The 20,917-nt window shown below is 53.7% G+C and overlaps 1 protein-coding gene across 1 annotated transcript in view; it reads right to left on the minus strand.

The window, feature by feature from the left end:
* LOC144599974 (vascular endothelial growth factor C-like) overlaps positions 1–20,917 on the minus strand; it is a 112,458-nt gene that overhangs the window by 18,726 nt on the left and 72,815 nt on the right. The gene's annotated exons all lie outside the window — the stretch shown is intronic.

Below are 20,917 nucleotides of genomic sequence, written 5' to 3' on the forward strand. Positions count from 1 at the left end.
AAGATGTTGTCAAGCTGGAAAGGGTAGAGAAGATTTACGAGGATGTTGCCAGGACTAGAGGGTGTGAGCTACAGGGAGATGTTGAGTAGGCTGGGTTTCTATTTCATGGAGCGCAGGAGGATGAGGGGAGATCTTTTAGAGGTGTACAAAATCATGAGAGGAATAGATTGGGTAGATGCACAGAATCACTTGCCCAGATTAGGAAAGGAACAATGTGCTGGGTCAGGCAGCATCTCTGGAGAGCATGGGCAGGTAACTCAATGGGTCAGGCAGCATCTCTGGAGAGCTTGGGCAGGTAACTCAATGGGTCAGGCAGTATCGCTGGAGAGCATGAGAGGAATAGATCGGGTAGACACAGCGTCCCTTGGCCAGAGTAGGGGAATCGAGGACCAGAGGGCGTAGGTTTAAGGTGAAGAGGAAAAGATTTATAGGAATCTGAGGGGTAATATTTTCACACAGAGGGTGGTGGGTGTATGGAACAAGCTGCCAGAGGAGGCAGTTGAGGCTGGGACTATCCCATCATTTAAGAAACAGTTAGACAGGTACATGGATAGGACAGGTTTGGTGGGATATGGACCAAGCGCAGGCAGGTGAGACTAGTGTAGCTGGGACATGTTGGTCGGTGTGGGCAAGTTGGGCCGAAGAGCCTGTTTCCACACTGTATCACTCTATGACTCAATGACTATGAGTAAGGCAAGTCTCAAAGTACTGATAAGGAGGCTGCCCAAAGAAAGGATTTCCCTCCTAACCCCATTCTCCTGCCTTCTCCCCATAACCCTTGACACACGCACTAATCGAGAATCTATCAATCTGCCTTAAAAATATCCAATGACATGGTACTGCCTTCTGTGGCAAAGAATTCCACAGATTCACCACCCTCTGACTAAAGACGCAGAGAAACAAGCATGCAAGCATTAATGAAGATTTCTCCTGCTGATATTTTAAAATGTTTTGCAATTAGATTCTGTGGTTGCCGTTTGTATATTGGCTGTGGGCATTGTATACAAGTAATGACCTATTTTATTCCCATGAAGCTGACTGAGCAAGCACATTAACAACACACTCAGTTCACTGTCTAAATCCTTAAACCCTTCCATAATCCACTCCTGACGTGGAAATACAAGGTAAATAACTCAGGGGTTTAGTATCATAACAGTGAGGTGACACGGCATATTTAAGAGTTGCATATGTTGGTGTAAAAACAACATATAAGGAGGCTTCTTTGGGCAGCCTCCTTATCAGTACTTTGAGCCTTGCCTTACTCACAGAGTCATTGAGTCACAGAGTGAAACAACGGGGCGGTCATGGTGGCGCAGCGGTAGAATTGCCGCCTTACAGCGAACGCAGCGCCGGAGACTCAGGTTCCATCCCGACTACGGGCGCTGTACTGTACGGAGTTTGTACGTTCTCCCCGTGACCTGCGTGGGTTTTCTCCGAGATCTTCGGTTTCCTCCCACACTCCAAAGACGTACAGGTTTGTAGGTTAATTGACTGGGTAAATGTAAAAATTGTCCCTAGTGTGTGTAGGATAGTGTTAGTGTGCGGGGATCGCTGGGCGGCGCGGACACGGTGGGCCGAAGGGCCTGTTTCCACGCTGTATCTCTAAATCTAAAAATCTATAAAAAGTCCAGCCACAGTTTGTAAGGTGTTGCACAGTGGGGTGAGCTAGCCCAGTCATTCAAAGTGGAATCTATTAAAAGCCCATCAGTCAACATCAAACACAATCTCCCGACAGCATATTGCCCACTTGGTTCCCCTCCTCTCTCTAACAAGAGTACCACAACACTCTGTCCCACAGCTCCCCCCGTTACTCCACCTGCTCTCCCACTCAGAGCTTTCATTCATTTGTTGTGTATCTCCACATCACCGTCTATATCGCTCATTTCCCTTTTCTCTGACTCTCAGTCTCCACCCAAAACATCACCCATTCCATCTCTCCACAGATGCTGCCTGACCCGCTGAGTTACTCCAGCACTCTGTGAAACGTCACCTATCCATGTTCTCCACAGATGCTGCCTGACCCGCTGAGTTACTCCAGCACTTTAGGTCCAGCTTCGGTTTAAGCCAGCAGCTGCAGTTCCTTCCTACACATTCAGTCTAATACTCCCAGCTGGTAAATGAACAGCAATGTAGTGGTGAGGAGTGACAGGGAGAACAAGATTCTAACAGTAATGTTTCCACTGCTGACGTTCCCTCCTCACACTTCCGAGTGATTGATGAGAGAACTGGGAAAATAGCTTGGACATTGTACAAGTTGGATGAAGGAAACACAGAACAGTTCAGGTCATAGAGTGATACAGTGTAGGGACAGGCCCTTTGGCCCAACCTGCCCACACCGACCAACATGCCCATCTACACTAGTCCCACCTGCCCACACCGACCAACATCCCCATCTACACTAGTCCCACCTGCCCACACCGACCAACATCCCCATCTACACTAGTCCCACCTGCCCACACTGACCAACATCCCCATCTACACTAGTCCCACCTGCCCACACCGACCAACATCCCCATCTACACTAGTCCCACCTGCCCACACCGACCAACATGCCCCATCTACACTAGTCCCACCTGCCCACACCGACCAACATCCCCATCTACACTAGTCCCACCTGCCCACACCGACCAACATGCCCCATCTACACTAGTCCCACCTGCCCACACCGACCAACATCCCCATCTACACTAGTCCCACCTACCCACACCGACCAACATCCCCATCTACACTAGTCCCACCTGCCCACACCGACCAACATGCCCCATCTACACTAGTCCCACCTGCCCACACCGACCAACATCCCCATCTACACTAGTCCCACCTGCCCACACCGACCAACATGCCCCATCTACACTAGTCCCACCTGCCCACACCGACCAACATCCCCATCTACACTAGTCCCACCTACCCACACCGACCAACATCCCCATCTACACTAGTCCCACCTGCCCACACCGACCAACATGCCCCATCTACACTAGTCCCACCTGCCCACACCGACCAACATGCCCCATCTACACTAGTCCCACCTGCCCACACCGACCAACATCCCCATCTACACTAGTCCCACCTGCCCACACCGACCAACATGCCCCATCTACACTAGTCCCACCTGCCCACACCGACCAACATCCCCATCTACACTGGTCCCACCTGCCCACACCGACCAACATCCCCATCTACACTAGTCCCACCTGCCCACACCGACCAACATCCCCATCTGCACTAGTCCCACCTGCCCACACCGACCAACATCCCCATCTACACTAGACCCACCTGCCCACACCGACCAACATCCCCATCTACACTAGTCCCACCTGCCCACACCGACCAACATCCCCATCTACACTAGTCCCACCTGCCCACACCGACCAACATGCCCCATCTACACTAGTCCCACCTGCCCACACCGACCAACATCCCCATCTACACTAGTCCCACCTGCCCACACCGACCAACATGCCCATCTACACTAGTCCCACCTGCCCACACCGACCAACATCCCCATCTACACTAGTCCCACCTGCCCACACCGACCAACATGCCCCATCTACACTAGTCCCACCTGCCCACACCGACCAACATCCCCATCTACACTAGTCCCACCTGCCCACACCGACCAACATGCCCCATCTACACTAGTCCCACCTGCCCACACCGACCAACATCCCCATCTACACTAGTCCCACCTGCCCACACCGACCAACATGCCCCATCTACACTAGTCCCACCTGCCCACACCGACCAACATCCCCATCTACACTAGTCCCACCTGCCCACACCGACCAACATCCCCATCTACACTAGTCCCACCTGCCCACACCGACCAACATCCCCATCTACACTAGTCCCACCTGCCCACACCGACCAACATCCCCATCTACACTAGTCCCACCTGCCCACACCGACCAACATGCCCCATCTACACGTCCCACCTGCCCACACCGACCAACATGCCCCATCTACACTAGTCCCACCTGCCCACACCGACCAACATCCCCATCTACACTAGTCCCACCTGCCCACACCGACCAACATGCCCCATCTACACTAGTCCCACCTGCCCACACCGACCAACATGCCCCATCTACACGTCCCACCTGCCCACACTGACCAACATGCCCCATCTACACGTCCCACCTGCCCACACCGACCAACATGCCCCATCTACACGTCCCACCTGCTGACACCGACCAACATGCCCCATCTACACGTCCCACCTGCCGACACCGACCAACATGCCCCATCTACACTAGTCCCACCTGCCCACACCGCCCAACATGCCCCATCTACACGTCCCACCTGCCCACACCGACCAACATGCCCCATCTACACTAGTCCCACCTGCCACACCGACCAACATGCCCCATCTACACTAGTCCCACCTGCCCACACCGACCAACATGCCCCATCTACACTAGTCCCACCTGCCCACACCGACCAACATCCCCATCTACACTAGTCCCACCTGCCCACACCGACCAACATGCCCCATGTACACGTCCCACCTGCCTGCGTTTGGTCCATATCCCTCCAAACCTGTCCTATCGATGTACCTATCTAAATATCTTTTAAATGTTGTGATAGTCCCTGCCTCAACTACCTCCAGAACCCAGAAATCGTAGGTGTAAAGGGACTTGGGAGTGCTGGTGCAGGACATCAAGTCGAATCCGTAGTAAGGAAGGCAAACTCAATTTCAAGAGGACTGGGATACAAAACAGGGATGTAATGCTGAGGCTGTACAAGGCGCTGGTCAGGCCGCACTTGCAATATTGTGAGCAGTTCTGGGCCCCGTATCTGAGGAAGGATGTGTTGGCTCTGGAGAGGGTCCAGAGGAGGTTTACGAGAATGATCCCAGGAATGAGTAGGTTAACCTGTGATGAGCGTTTGTTGGCACTGGGTCTGTACTCGCTGGAGTTTAGAAGGATGAGGGGAGACCTCATTGAAACGTACAGAATAGTGAGCGGCCTGGATAGAGTGGATGTGGAGAGGATGTTTCCACTGGTGGGAGAGTCTAGGACCAGAGGGCACAGCCTCAGAATTAAAGGGCGCTCTTTTAGAAAGGAGATGAGGAGGAACTTCGTTAGTCGGAGGGTAATTAATCTGTGGAAATCATTGCCAGAGGGCATAGACTCGGTGGGCCGAAGGGCCTGTTTCCATGCTGTGTCTCTACAGTAAACTACAGCGCAAGAACAGGCCCTTCGGCCCACAATGTCAGTGCTGAACATGATGCCATGACTGAATGTTATCTGCCTCCACGTGGTCCATATCCCTCCGTTCCCTGCATATCCACATGCCTGTCAATATCTGCCTCCACCACCACCCCCAGCTGTGTGTTCCATGGCTGTTTGTGCATGGGTGTGTAAGAGAGAACTGCAGATGTTGGTTTAAACCAAAGATCGACACACAAAGTTGGAGTAACTCAGCGGGACGGGCAGAGAAGGAATGGGTGACGTTTCGGGTCGAGACCCTTCTTCAGACTAGTTAGGGATCAGGGAAACGAGAGATACAGACGGTGATGTGGAGAGATAAAGAACAATGAATGAAAGATGCGCAAAAAAGTAACGATGATAAAGGAAACGGGCCATTGTTGGCTGTTTGTTGGGTGAGAACGAGAAGCTGGTGCGACTTGGGTGGGGGAGGGATGGAGAGAGAGGGAATGTCGGGGCTACCTGAAGTGAGAGAAATCAATATTCACACCACTGGGCTGTAAGCTGCTCGAGCGAAATATGAGGTGCTGTTCCTCCAATTTGCGTTTAGCCGCACTCTGACAATGGAGGAGACCCAGGACAGGAAGGTCAGTGTGGGAATGGGAAGGGGAATTAAAGTGTTTGGCAACCGGGAGATCAGGCTGGTTCAGGCGGGCTGAGCGAAGGTGGTCACGGGTGTGTGGGCACTGTCAGAAAAACCTGTCAATTATTCCTAGTGTGTAGGATAGTGTTAGTGTACGGGGATCGCTGGTCGGTGCGGGCTCGGTGGGCTGAAGGGCCTGTTTCTATGCTGTATCTCTAAACTAAACTAATGGAAGAGTTTAAAGCGGATATTCATAAGTTAACAAGTTAAAGGTGTAGAATTAGGCCATTCGGCCCATCGAGTCTACTTCGCCATTCAATCATGGCTGATCTCTGCCTCCTAATACCATTTCCCTCCCTATTATCCCTGACACCCGTACTAAAGAATCTATCTATCTCTGCCTTAAAAATATCCACTGACTTGTGGCCTCCACAGCCGTCTGTGGCAAAGAATCCCACAGATTCACCACCCTCTGACTAAAGAAATTCCTCCTCATCTCCTTCCTAAAGGAACGTCCTTTAATTTGGAGACTGTGCCCTCTGGTCCTAGACTCTCCCACCAGTGGAAACATCCTCTCCACAACCACGTATCCATTTGTTGTATGTTCTATGTTGTATGTTTGTACGAGGCTACAACTGAACTAAGCATGTTGGGCAGTTTGTATGAACGGTTTCTGTGGCGGCTGGGACTGGGATGTCTTGCACCAGGCGTGTCTGTCTGCTGAACATGTGGCCCCTCTCTGTGCATGAGTCTTGTAAACAACGCAGGAGACCAACCCTCCCCTGGGATGGCTAATTGGAAGCAGTACACGCACACGCACACGCACACACACGTACACAGAGCACAGACACACGCACTCACACGTACACAGACACGCACACACACGCACACACACACACACGCACACACACGCACACACACGTACACAGACACGCACACACGCACACACACGCACACACACGTACACAGAGCACAGACACACGCACTCACACGTACACAGACACGCACACACACACGCACACACACACACACACACACGCACACACACACACACACGCACACACACGTACACAGAGCACAGACACACGCACTCACACGCACACAGACACGCACACACACGCACACACACACACACACGCACACACACGTACACAGAGCACTGACACACGCACTCACACGTACACAGACACGCACACACACACGCACGCACACACACGTACACAAAGCACAGACACACGCACTCACACGTACAGACACGCACACACACACACGCACACACACACACACGCACACACACGTACAGACACGCACACATACACACACACACACACACACACGCACACACACACACACGCACACACACACACACACGCACACACACGTACACAGAGCACAGACACACGCACTCACACGTACACAGACACGCACACACACACGCACACACACGTACACAGAGCACAGACACACGCACTCACACGTACACAGACACGCACACACGCACACACGCACACACACGTACACAGAGCACAGGCACACACACGTACACAAAGCACAGACACACGCACTCACACGTACAGACACGCACACACACGCACACACACACACACGCACACACACGTACACAAAGCACAGACACACGCACACACACGTACACAGACACGCACACACACACGCACACACACACACACGCACACACACGTACACAAAGCACAGACACACGCACTCACACGTACAGACACGCACACACACATACACACACAGACACGCACACGCACACACACACTGGAGTCATTAGCTGAACAAATCACAGCCGACCAATAATTGCTAACAGCCCCAGCAGCACAAAGTGGGAGCAGCCCTTTCATTCACCACTCAGCACAACGTGATGGTACGGCAGCCACACTCTGCACTGGTGGACAGCCACATCGCCAACAGAGGCTAGAGTCTGTGAACGAACCTGTTTGATGCTGGAGCACACTGATGCCTGATCTAGTCAACGGAACATCGCTGCGGATCATCACCCAGAGAGTTGTGAATCTGTGGGATTCTCTGCCACAGAGGGCAGGAACGGGGTACTGATTGAGAATGATCAGCCATGATCACATTGAATGGCGGTGCTGGCTCGAAGGGCCGAATGGCCTCCTCCTGCACCTATTGCCTATTGTCTATTGTCCACACCTGCCTTCTCCACATTAGTTTTGACACCCGCACTAATCAAGAACTGTCCATCTCTGCTTTAAAAATATCCAATGACTTGGCCTCCACCAATGAATTCCACAAGAGGCGGCACAGTGGTGCAGCGGGTAGAGCTGCTGCCTCACAGCGAATGTCCCGCCAGAGACCCAGGTTCCATCCCGACCACGGGTGCTGTCTGTACGGAGTTTGTACGTTCTCCCCGTGACCTGCGTGGGTTTTCTCCGGGTGCTCCGGTTTCCTCCCACACTCCAAAGACGTGCCAGTTTATAGGTTCATTGGCTTTGGCAAAAAAACCCGGAAAATTGTCCCAGGTATGCAGGATAATGCCAGTGTGTTGGGACCGCTGGTCGGCGTGGACTAGGTGGGCTAGCAGGCCTGTTTCCACACTGTATCTCCAACCCAGGGGTGTCAAACTCATTTTCACCCCGGGCCACATCAGCATTATGGTTGCCCTCAAAGGGCCGGTTGTAACTGGCCCCCATTTTCCCCCACTCTCTCCTCCCCCACTCCCCACATTCTCTCCTCCCCCAGCCCCACTCTCCCCCACCCCATCTCACCCACCCCCGCCTCCCCCACTCTCTCCTCCCCTCACCCCTCTCCCACCCCTACCCTCTCCTCCACCCACCCGCCCCACCTGCATTCTCACCGTCCCCCTCCCCCCCCACTCTCCCCCTTCCCCCCACCGCCCCCTTCCCCCCACACTTCCTCTCTCCTCCCCCCACCCTCACCCTCCTTTCACTCTCACTGTCCCCTTCCCCCTCACCCACCTTTTCCTCCCTCCCCCCACTCTCCCCTCTTCCCAGACCCCCACTGTCCCCCTTCCCCCCTCCTCCACTCTCTCAACCCCCCACCACCACCCCCCTCCCCTGCTGTCCCCTTCCCCCCACCCCTCCCCCTCCCCACCCGCACTCTGCCCTCCTCCCCAGCCCCACTCTCACTCTCCCCCACAACCCCTCCTCCTCAGCCCCTCTCCCACTCCTCTCCTCTCCTCCCCCCACCCTCATCCTCCTCCTACCCCCAACCCTCCCCTCCACACACTCGCCCCACCCCCATTCTCTGCCCCTCCCCATCCCCACTGTCCCCCTTCCCCCCACCCCCACTCTCTATTCCCCCAACCCCGCTGTCCCCCTCCCCAGTCCCACTCTCCCCCTACTCTCTCACCCCCCACCCCCCATTCTCTCCTCCCCCCACCCCCCCCATTCTCTCCTCCCCCCAACCCCCATTCTCTCCTCCCCCCCACCCCCCCATTCTCTCCTCCCCCCACCCCCCCATTCTCTCCTCCCCCCACCCCCCCATTCTCTCCTCCCCCCACCCCCCCCCATTCTTTCTTCCCCCCACCCCCCATTCTCTCCTCCCCCCACCCCCCCATTCTCTCCTCCCCCCACCCCCCCATTCTCTCCTCCCCCCACCCTCACCCCCCTCCTTCCCTCCCCCGCTCGGCCCCTACGTCCACTCCCCTCCGTGGAGCCGTTGGCGGCGAAAGGCACTTACCGAGCGTGCGGGGAGGAGGAGGAGGAGGGAGCTCCGGACTACGTGAGGCGGGCGGCGGAGGTGCGACTACTCGAGGCGGGCGGCGGAGGTGCGACTACTCGAGGCGGGCGACGGCGGTCTGGGACCGTCGGGAGGGGAGAGAGGAGAGAGGCGCGGCGGGAGGCGCGCACAAGATGGCGGGGCGTGAGGAGGCCGCCATCTTTGTGAAGTCGCGACGGGTCATTGGTGGCAGCGGCCCTGGTCGACGCTGAAGGAGGAGAAGCTGCCCGCTGTGCTGCGCTGCGCTGCGCTACGGCCTGTGTGCGGTAACGGTGCTGGGCCCGGGCGGGAGGGGGGACTCGAGGACGCCGTGGCGTGGGTTGAAGGGAAGGATGAGGACCATCAGTCCGACCATCTCCCTCCTGCTCGGGAGACAGTGTCCCCAGGGTGTGGGAGAGCGGGGAGGCGGTGATGGCGGGCGGCTCCACTAACGGCGGCCATCTTGTGTGTGCGAGTGAGGAGAGGGGGGCCCGTGATGGCGGGCGGGCGGCTCCACTAACGGCGGCCATCTTGTTTGTGCCAGTGAGGAGAGGCCTTTAAAAAATGCGTTTAGAAATTAAACTTTTAAAGTTTAAAATGTCTGTAACTTAAAAGATATTCGACCAATGACAATTAAGCTCTCACGGGCCACATAAAATGACGTGGCGGGCCGGATTCGGCCCGCGGGCCTTGAGTTTGACACATGTGCTCTAAACTAATCTAAACTGCAAGAGTTTAAGGCAAGATATTTATTTGGACGGTGTATTAACTGCCAACTGGTTCAGTTGTTGAGCAGTGATCGCGACAGATTACAGAGAAAGACCCAAGGTTATTCAGAATGTCACGGTGACATCCTTTCATGTTCGGCCACATGTTCAGCTCCCCCACGGCCACAGATCCCCCCCCAAAACTCTACCAGCTGTATGTGGAAACCAAGGTCTGCCAACGCTGGCTCCTTCCAGAATCACACACACAGTGCTGGAGTAACTCAGCGGCTCAGGCAGGAGATCATGAAGAAGACTCAACCTCAACCTCTCTCCCATCAGGCAAAAGGTACAGGAATGTGAAAACGCACACCTCCAGATTCAGGGACAGTCTCTTCCCGGCTGTTATCAGGCAACTGAACCGTCTTCTCACCAACTAGAGAGTGGTCCTGAACCATCATCTACCTCATTGGAGACCCTTGGACTACCTTTGATCGGACTTTGTTGGTTTTATTATTATTCCCTTATCCTGTATCTGTAAACGGCTCGATTGTAATCATGTATTGTCTTTCCGCTGACTGGTTAGCACGCAACAAAAGCTTTTCACTGTACCTCAGTACACGTGACAATAAACTGAAGTGAACTGAACTGATCTCTGCACAACAGGGATGGGTGATGTTTCGGGTCGGGACCCTTCTTCGGTCTGGAAGGTTCTCCTCTCGTCTCCTCCCGAGTTAAACCAGGGCTGTCTTTTTTAATGGCGATGGCAGCGGTGGTGTACGGAGATGATGGCATCTGCCTCGGGAGAGGGTCCAGAGGAGGTTTACCATCATGATCCCAGCAGTGAACGGGTTAACACATGGTGAGCGTTTGATGGCACTGGGCCTGTACTCGCTGGAGTTTAGATGGATGAGGGGGGACCTCATTGGAACTTACAGAATAGTGCAAGGCCTGGATAGAGTGGATGTAGAGAGGATGTTTCCACTAGTGGGAGAGTCTAGGACCAGAGGGCACAGCCTCAGAATTAAAGGACACTCTTTTAGAAAGGAGATGAGGAGGAATTTCGTTAGTCAGAGGATAATTTGTGGAACTCATTGCCACAGAGGGCTGTGGAGGCCAAGTCAGTGGATATTTTTGAGGCAGATATAGACAAATTCTTGATTAGAACGAGTGTCAAGGGTTATGGGGAGAAGGTAGGATAATGAGATTAGGAGTCAGAGATCACCCATGTGTGAATGGCGGAATGGACTCGATAGGCTGAATGGCATAATTCTACTCCTATAACTTGTGAACTTGTGAACATTGTGCTGGAACGTGGTGACTCTCTGTGGGCTAGTCCAGAATAGAATCGATTATCGTCATGTAGCGTAGCACGTGGCCGCTGGCTGGGTGAGGTCACCGTTTGTCCCGTATTTGGGAGAGAGGAAGTTGGCAACCCTGACAGAGATGCAGAACGCTGGGAATTAATTTGTGAGAGGCCAGGGAGAGGTTTTGGAGATTGATCAACATCATCCCATGAGCTGATTGTGGCATTTACCAGGAGCACACACTGTACTGTCCCAAACGCCTCTTGCAAGAACTTCCAAGGCTGTGAGTTTATTGTGTGTCTGTGGTGCAAGAACCAGCATGAATGTCCCGTGGGTGTAGCTGCACAGTGTTCTGTAGATGAGACAGCATCCAGCACCACTAGTGACACGGGGGATATGGGCGTCAGAACGAGAGCTAGACCACACACAGACCATATAGGCTACACCAAGCACAGGTACGGTCGTAAGACCATCACACACAGGAGCAGAACTAGGCCATTCATTTCTGGTTTTCCATTTGTAATCAAATTGAACTTGCTTGTAGCTGTAAGAACGCATGGCACGGTGGCGCAGCGGGTAGAGCTGCTGCCGTACAGCGCCAGAGACCCGGGTTCCATCCCGACTACGGGTGCTGTCTGTACGGAGTTTGTACGTTCTCCCCGTGACCTGCGTGGGTTTTCTCCGAGATCTTTAGTTTCCTCCCTCACTCCAAAGACGTGCAGGTTTGTAGGTTAATTGGCTTCTGTAAATGGTGTAGGATGGTGCCAGTGTACCAGTGATAGTGCTCGTTGGTCAGTACGGACTCAGTGGGCCGAAGGGCCTGCTTCTGTGCTGTATCTCTACACTAAACTAAACGGAACACCAGCCTCTAACTGAAGACAGGCAGGAGCATCTCCCACCTGCAGGACCTTCAGTGTTTTGGAGCTGGTTCTTCCATTTTTAACAGTGGACGCAGTATCCAGTCATTAAACACCACACAACACAGAGCAGCAAAGTCACACAACGGCAATATCACATCGGCACGTTGCAGTTCAGCTTCAAAGACCCAAGAGTGTTTTATGGTCAAATGTCCCGGAAACAATGAGATGATTACTTGCAGCAGCACAACAGATGTGTAACACAGACCTCTGTAACACCTGTCATTAGGGTGGCCAACTTCCTCACTCCCAAATAAGGGACAGAGGGTGACGTCACCGCCCCGCGCCCCACGTGACCTCACCCAGCCAACGGCCACGTGCTCCCGGCCCGGGCGGCCGCCATTGGTGGCCCATTGGTCACCCATTTAGAACGGAGATGAGGAAGAACTTTTTCAGTCAGAGAGTGGTGAAGGTGTGGAATTCTCTGCCTCAGAAGGCAGTGGAGGCCAGTTTGTTGGATGCTTTCAAGAGAGAGCTGGATAGAGCTCTTAAGGATAGCGGAGTGAGGGGGTATGGGGAGAAGGCAGGAACGGGGTACTGATTGAGAGTGATCAGCCATGATCGTATTGAATGGCGGTGCTGGCTCGACGGGCTGAATGGCCTCCTCCTGCACCTATTGTCTATTGTTGTATTTGAAGGAATTATTTATTGCTGAGGCTCGACAAGGCGCGGGTCGGGCCTCATTTGGAATATTGTGAGCTATTTTGGGCACCATGTCTGAGGAAGGATGTTGCGGCTCTGGAGAAGGTCGGGATATACGTGATGTTCTGGCTAATACAGGACAGCTGGCAACCCTATTCCTGACCGACTGCACACAAAGGCATTGGCACGACTCTCTGCAAGAACTGGGTGTTGGGTAAACACCCACCCACCCACCCACTGAGACGTTGTTTGTTGTTCATGGCCCATGTGTGATGCTCACTGAGCACGCGGTCCTGGAACACAGCCCCGAGAATGGCCAGCGAACGCTGCCTTGGCCACTCTTGCCCAAGTCCCACACACATATGACAATAGACAATAGGTGCAGGAGGAGGCCATTCAGCCCTTCGAGCCAGCACCACCATTCAATGTGATCATGGCTGATCATTCTCAATCAGTACCCCGTTTCTGCCTTCTCCCCATACTTCCTGACTCCGCTATCCTTAAGAACTTTATCCAGCTCCCTCTTGAATGCATTCAGAGAATTGGCCTCCACTGCCTTCTGAGGCAGAGAATTCCACAGATTCACAACTCTCTGACTGAAAACGTTTTTCCTCATCTCAGTTCTAAATGGCCTACCCCTTATTCTTAAACTGTGGCCCCTTGTTCTGGACTCCCCCAACTTTGGGAACATGTTTCCTGCCTCTAACGTGTCCAACCCCTTAATAATCTTATACGTTTCGATAAGATCTCTCATCCTTCTAAATTCCAGTGTATATAAGCCTAGTCACTCCAGTCTTTCAACATATGATAGTCCTGCAATTTTGGGAATTAACCTAGTAAACCTACGCTGCACGCCCTCAATAGCAAGAATATCCTTCCCCAAATTTGGAGACCAAAACTGCACACAGTACTCCAGGTGCGGTCTCACTAGGGCCCTGTACAACTGCAGAAGGACCTCTTTGCTCCTATACTCAACTCCTCTTGTAATGAAGGCCAACATTCCATTGGCTTTCTTCACTGCCTGCTGTACCTGCATGCTTCCTTTCAGTGACTGATGCACTAGGACACCCAGATCTCGTTGTACGTCCCCTGTTCCTAACTTGACACCATTCAGATAATACTCTGCCTTCCTATTCTTACCACCAAAGTGGATAACCTCACACTTATCCACATTAAACTGCATCTGCCATGCATCCGCCCACTCACACAACCTGTCCAAGTCACCCTGCAACCTCATAGCATCTTCCTCACAGTTCACACTACCACCCAGCTTTGTATCATCTGCAAATTTGCTAATGGTACTTTTAATCCCTTCATCCAAGTCATTAATGTATATTGTAAATAGCTGCGGTCCCAGCACCGAGGTTTGCGGTACCCCACTAGTCACTGCCTGCCATTCTGAAAGGGACCCATTTATCCCCACTCTTTGCTTTCTGTCTGTCAACCAGTTTTCTATCCATGTTAGTATCCTACCTTCTATGTGGGAATAGAAGCTGCTGGAATCAGGAACCCCACTCGTGTGGCAAACAGTGGCTTCATTACTAGAGGCAGAGAGAGTGACTAGTGTAGCTGGGACATGTTGGCCGGTGTGGGCAAGTTGGGCCGAAGGGCCTGTTTCCACACTGTATCACTCTGTGACTCTATGAAGGGCCTGTTTCCACACTGTATTGCTGTCTCTGTGAGCGGGCAGACAGTCGGAACCCTTTATCACAGGATGGAAAAATCAAACTCTAGAGGGTGCATCTTTAAGGTGAGAGGGGTAAAGATTAAAGGAGATGTGCGGGACAAATTGTTTTTACACAGAGGGGGGTGGGGGCCTGGAACGTGCTGCCAGGGGGGGTGGGGGTGGGGGCCTGGAACGTGCTGCCAGGGGTGGGGGTGGGGGCCTGGAACGTGCTGCCAGGGGTGGGGGCCTGGAACGTGCTGCCAGGGGTGGGGGCCTGGAACGTGCTGCCAGGGGGGGTGGGGGTGGGGGCCTGGAACGTGCTGCCGGGGGGGGTGGGGGCCTGGAACGTGCTACCAGGGGGGGGGGGGTGGGGGCCTGGAACGTGCTGCCAGGGGGGGTGGGGGTGGGGGCCTGGAACGTGCTGCCAGGGGTGGGGGTGGGGGCCTGGAACGTGCTGCCAGGGGTGGGGGCCTGGAACGTGCTGCCAGGGGTGGGGGCCTGGAACGTGCTGCCAGGGGGGGTGGGGGTGGGGGCCTGGAACGTGCTGCCGGGGGGGGTGGGGGCCTGGAACGTGCTACCAGGGGGGGGGGGGTGGGGGCCTGGAACGTGCTGCCAGGGGGGGTGGGGGTGGGGGCCTGGAACGTGCTGCCAGGGGGGGGGTGGGGGCCTGGAACGTGCTGCCAGGGGGGGGGGGGGGGGGTGGAGGCCTGGAACGTGCTACCAGGGGTGGGGGTGGGGGCCTGGAACGTGCTGCCAGGGGGGGGGGGGTGGAGGCCTGGAACGTGCTGCCAGGGGGGGGGGGGGGGGGTGGGGGCCTGGAACGTGCTACCAGGGGTGGGGGTGGAGGCCTGGAACGTGCTGCCAGGGGGGGGGGGGGGGGTGGGGGCCTGGAACGTGCTGCCAGGGGGGGGGTGGGGGTGGGGGCCTGGAACGTGCTGCCAGGGGTGGGGGCCTGGAACGTGCTGCCAGGGGGGGGGGGGGGTGGGGGCAGATACCAGAGTGGTGTTTAAGAAGCTTTTGGATGGACACATGGATGTTCTGGGAGTGGAGGGATATGGATGACGTTTGGGCAGATACAACATGTGATGGTCTGGGCTTTATATGTGGCACTGCCTGTGGCCTGATCTTCAAAAGGAGATGAGGAGGAATGTCTTTAGCCAGAGGTGGTGAATCTGTGGAATTCATTGCCACAGACGGCTGTGGAGACCACAAGTCAGTGGATATTTTGAAGGAGATTGAGAGGTTTTTGATTAGTGCGGGTGTCAGGGACTATGGGGAGAAGGCAGGAGAATGAATGGTGTTGAGGGGGAAAGATAGATCAGCCACGATTGAATGGTGGAGTCGACTTGATGGGCCTTCGAGGTAGAGCTGCTGCCTCACAGCGCCAGAGACCCAGGTTCCATCCTGACCACGGGTGCTGTCTGTATGGAGTTTGCACGTTCTGCCCGTGAGTGGGTGGGTTTTCTCCGGGTGCTCCCACTCTCCAAAGACATGTAGGTTAATTAGCTTCTGTAAATTGCCCCTAGTGTGTGTAGGATAGTGCTAGTGTACGGGGATCGCTGGTCAGCATGGACTCGGTGGGCCGAAGGGCCTGTTTCCGCGCTGACTCCCTAAAGACTCGACTCACAAAAGGAATACAGGGAGTTGTGATGAAACTATTTCAGTAATGTCAGTCTGTCTCAGCAACAACAGGCTGACATCTGGCCTGATGGTGACTCGATGTGGGAAACATTCTACAATTGGCTGCAACATTAACGTTAGGCTGTGGGCTGTTCCCCTCCCTCCAATCACAGGATGAGCGTTTAATTCCCTGAGCAAGGCGGCAGACCACAAGGGAAACCTCTCCCACTCTGAAGCTGCCCCTGATCCCCGTGACAAGGCTGCAGGCAGGCCGCCCGTCTCACATTACTGCTCGTTACAGCCACTCCTCTGATGGCCCTCCACAGACGGGAACCTCCCCTCTCAGTGGGATGACACCACAGTGTGGTTGGGGAGGGGCGGGCGGGCTGCTTCACCCTCCGCCTCCTGCCCATGAATGCTGAGTGAAGTCAGATGCATCCCAGTGGCTCCCTGTAAAACGATAGCCTTTCCCACCGAGACTGGAGCAGTTCTGGGCTCCGTATCTGAGGCAGGATGTGCTGGCTCTGGAGAGGGTTCAGAGGAGGTTCACGAGAACGATCCCAGGAATGAGTGGGTTAACCTGTGATGAGCGTTTGCCAGCAGTCGCTGGAGTTTAGAAGGATGAGGGGGGACCTCATTGAAACGTACCGAATACTGAAAGGCCTGGATAGAGTGGATGTGGAGTGGATGTTTCCACGAGTGGGAGAGTCTAGGACCAGAGGGCACAGCCTCAGAATTAAAGGACGGACCTTTAGGAAGTTGAGGAGGAATTTCTTTAGTCTGAGGGTGGAGAATTTGAGGAATTCTTTGCCACAGAAAGCTGTGGAGGCCAAGTCAATGGATATTTTTAAGATAGTTTCTTCATTAGTGCGGGTGCCAGGGGTTATGGGGAGAAGGCAGGAGAATGGGGTTAGGAGGGAGGGATATATCAGCCATGATTGAATGGTGGAGTAGACTTGATGGGCTGAATGGCCTAATTCTGCTCCTATCACTTATGACCTTATGAGATGCTGCCTGACCCACTATTACATAAGCATTTTGTGTCTGACTTTGGTTCCTACAAGGGTTGTTATTGACAAATTACTTGTGATGAGTGGTTCCTGTTTATAACTGCCTATCTACAGTGGCATTTATGTGGGCAACCAGCTTGCTTCAACGCTAGACACAGAGTGCTGGAGTAACTCAGCGGGTCAGGCAGCATCTGTGGAGAACATGGATAGGTGACGTTTCACAGAGTGCTGGAGTAACTCAGAGGGTCAGGCAGCATCTGTGGAGAACATGGATAGGTGACGTTTCACAGAGTGCTGGAGTAACTCAGAGGGTCAGGCAGCATCTGTGGAGAACATGGATAGGTGACGTTTCGGGTCAGTATCTTTCTTCAGAACGTACAAAAATGTAAAAACTCGTTACGGACAGCACCAGTAGTGAGGATGGAGCCGGGGTCTGTGATACTGTGAGGCAGCAACTCTACCGCTGCACCCTGGATCCTGAATCGTTTTCTTACAGATCGTTAGTCAATTTTATTAAAGAGATCACCCGCTGACGTTCAGAACTCAGACCGGCTTCAAGCCACTCAATGGTTAAACTATGGCGAGTCCGGAAACTTTTGACCCCGACGTGATCTGGACGATCACCGACCATGCAGGAACACGACGCCCCGTTGTTGGATGCTGCGCCTGGCACACCGGAGTTAAGCGCAGTAAGCGTTCACCTTCCGTCGTTTTGGACACATCAACCGCAATCTTGGTTTGTCCACACCGAAGCCCAATTTCATTTAAGAAACATATCGGCCGACGCGACGAAGTATTACTATCACGTCGGGGTCACCAATATGGCGTGTCCGGAAACTTGTTCGTTGTAGAAGAAGTTTATTGCGACAGCAATATTCGAATACAAAGGTTAAACAACAAGGTAAAGGACAACCATCAAAAACTCACTGTCTTCTTCGAAGACTTCTCTGAACTACTCTTTTCGGGCGCCAAAAGCGCACATGACATCGCTGTTCAATCAGCGATGTCGCTCTCTGGACCAATCCCTACGGTCGCGCCCACACGTGACCTTTCCGGCCAATCTGAGGGTTCGACGACCGGGACCACTCTCTATGGTCGCTACAAAACTGTCATTTGTAAGAAACCACATAATCCTCATGTAGAAACAACGAACTGCAGAGAGACACACAGTGCCGGAGTAACTCAGCGGGACAGGTAGCTAGTGTTGCCAACTGTCCCGTATTAGCCGGGACATCCCGTATTTTGGACTAATCCCGTATTAGTAGGGTTGCCAACTTCCTCACTCCCGAATACAAAGGGTGACGTCACCGCCCCGCGCCCCACGTGACCTCACCCAGCCAGCGGTCACGTGCTCCCGCTCCACCAATGGCGGCCGCCCGGGCCTGGAGGCGGGTTGCGTAGCACGTGGCCGCTGGCTGGGTGAGGTCACGTGGGGCGCGGGGCGGTGACGTCACCTTGTCCCGTATTTGGGAGTGAGGAAGTTGGTAACCCTCCAGGCAACATCTCTGGAGAGAAGGAATGGATGACGTTTCGGGTCGAGATCCTTCTTCACACTCAACCCGAAACGTCACCCATTCCTTCTCTCCAGAGATGCTGCTTGTCCTGTTGAGTTACTCCAGCACTTTGAACCTATCTTCAGTGTAAACCAGCATCTGCAGTTCCTTCCTGCACAAAGAACAGCAGGTGCTAGTTTACAAGAAAAGTCACAAAGTGCTGGAGTAACCCCGTGGGTCACACAACAAAGTCGATGCATCGTACTGTCCTCAGTATACATGACAGGAAACTAAACTAAAGCATGTCCAGCAGCATTGGAGAAAGTGGAGAGGTGACGTTTCAGGTCAAGACCCTTCTTCAGACCCGTCTTAATCCCCATCCAGCCCAGAGCAACAATGAAAGAATTCACAACAAACCCAGTTGCTGCATCAAAAGAATTCTTGTGTGTGGAATCGTGGAGTTAAGTTTCATTGGTGTCATTACCTTCTGCACCATGTCTAACCACGTGTCATTTAACACGCCAGCATGGCAGTAAGGAATGAAGCCAAAGATTAGAGAGGTCTAAAACTCACAAGAAGTTAATTTGTAACAGCAAACACTATTACTTGCCGTGTGTCTGGAGGTGGGTCAGGCAGGGGCTGAAACGTGAGACGAGTGGGGCTACAAGAGGCAGTGAGATTGACTGTTTGAACTGCCTTCTGTTTATTTCTCTTGGTTGCTCAGCAAACCTTTTGGACCAGACCACACGACAGGCAGGGAGACAAAGTCCACTCAATGAGAACCAGCGGTCTCGATGCACAGGAGAAGCTCTGACAAAGAAGCAGGCAGAAGATGCTGAGGAAAGGAACAATGTGCTGAGTCAGCATCTCTGGAGAGCGTGGGCAGGTAACTCAATGGGTCAGGCAGCATCTCTGGAGAGCGTGGGCAGGTAACTCAATGGATCAGGCAGCATCTCTGGAGAGCATGGGCAGGTAACTCAATGGGTCAGTCAGCATTCCCAGAGAACATGGGCAGGTAACTCAATGGGTCAGGCAGCATCTCTGGAGAGCGTGGGCAGGTAACTCAATGGGTCAGGCAGCATCTCTGGAGAGCATGGGCAGGTAACTCAATGGGTCAGGCAGCATCTCTGGAGAGCGTGGGCAGGTAACTCAATGGGTCAGGCAGCATCTCTGGAGAGCATGGGCAGGTAACTCAATGGGTCAGGCAGCATCTCTGGAGAGCATGGGCAGGTAACTCAATGGGTCAGGCAGCATTCCCAAAGAACATGGGCAGGTAACTCAATGGATCAGGCAGCATCTCTGGAGAGCGTGGGCAGGTAACTCAATGGATCAGTCAGCATTCCCAGAGAACATGAGAGGAATAGATCGGGTAGACGCAGAGAGTCTCTTGCCCAGAGTAGGGGAATCGAGGACCAGAGGACATAGGTTTAAGATGAGTGGGAAAAGATTTAATAAGAATCTGAGGGGTAACTTTTTCACACAAAGGGTGGTGGGTATATGGAACAAGCTGCCAGAGGAGGTAGTTGAGGCTGGGACTATCCCAATGTTTAAGAAACATTTAGATAGGTACATGGATAGGACAGGTTTGGAGAGATATGGGCCAATCTCAACAGGTTGGACATGTTGGCCGGTGTGGGCAAGTTGGGCCGAAGGGCCTGTTTCCACCTTGTAAGAGTCTATGTCATTGTGACTCTCTAACATGGAGAGGTAACTCAGTGGGTCAGGCAGCATCCCTGGAGAACATGGATAGGTGACGTTTCACAGAGTGCTGGAGTAACTCAGTGGGTCAGGCAGCATCCCTGGAGAACATGGATAGGTGACGTTTCACAGAGTGCTGGAGTAACTCAGCGGGTCAGGCAGCATCTCTGGAGAGAAGGAATGGGTGACGTTTTGGTCGAGACCTTTCTTCGGTATTAGCTCCTGCACTGTGCAGAACTCACTGACTTCATCACCAATATCCATCTCCCTCCCCTTTCTTGATCTCACAGTCTCCATCACAGGAAATAGACCATCGACTGACATCTACTGACCCTCCTGCTGTCCCGAACCAACTTTGCCAG

This window comes from Rhinoraja longicauda, chromosome 14 (genome assembly GCF_053455715.1).
Source record: "Rhinoraja longicauda isolate Sanriku21f chromosome 14, sRhiLon1.1, whole genome shotgun sequence".
Lineage (NCBI taxonomy): Eukaryota > Metazoa > Chordata > Chondrichthyes > Rajiformes > Arhynchobatidae > Rhinoraja > Rhinoraja longicauda.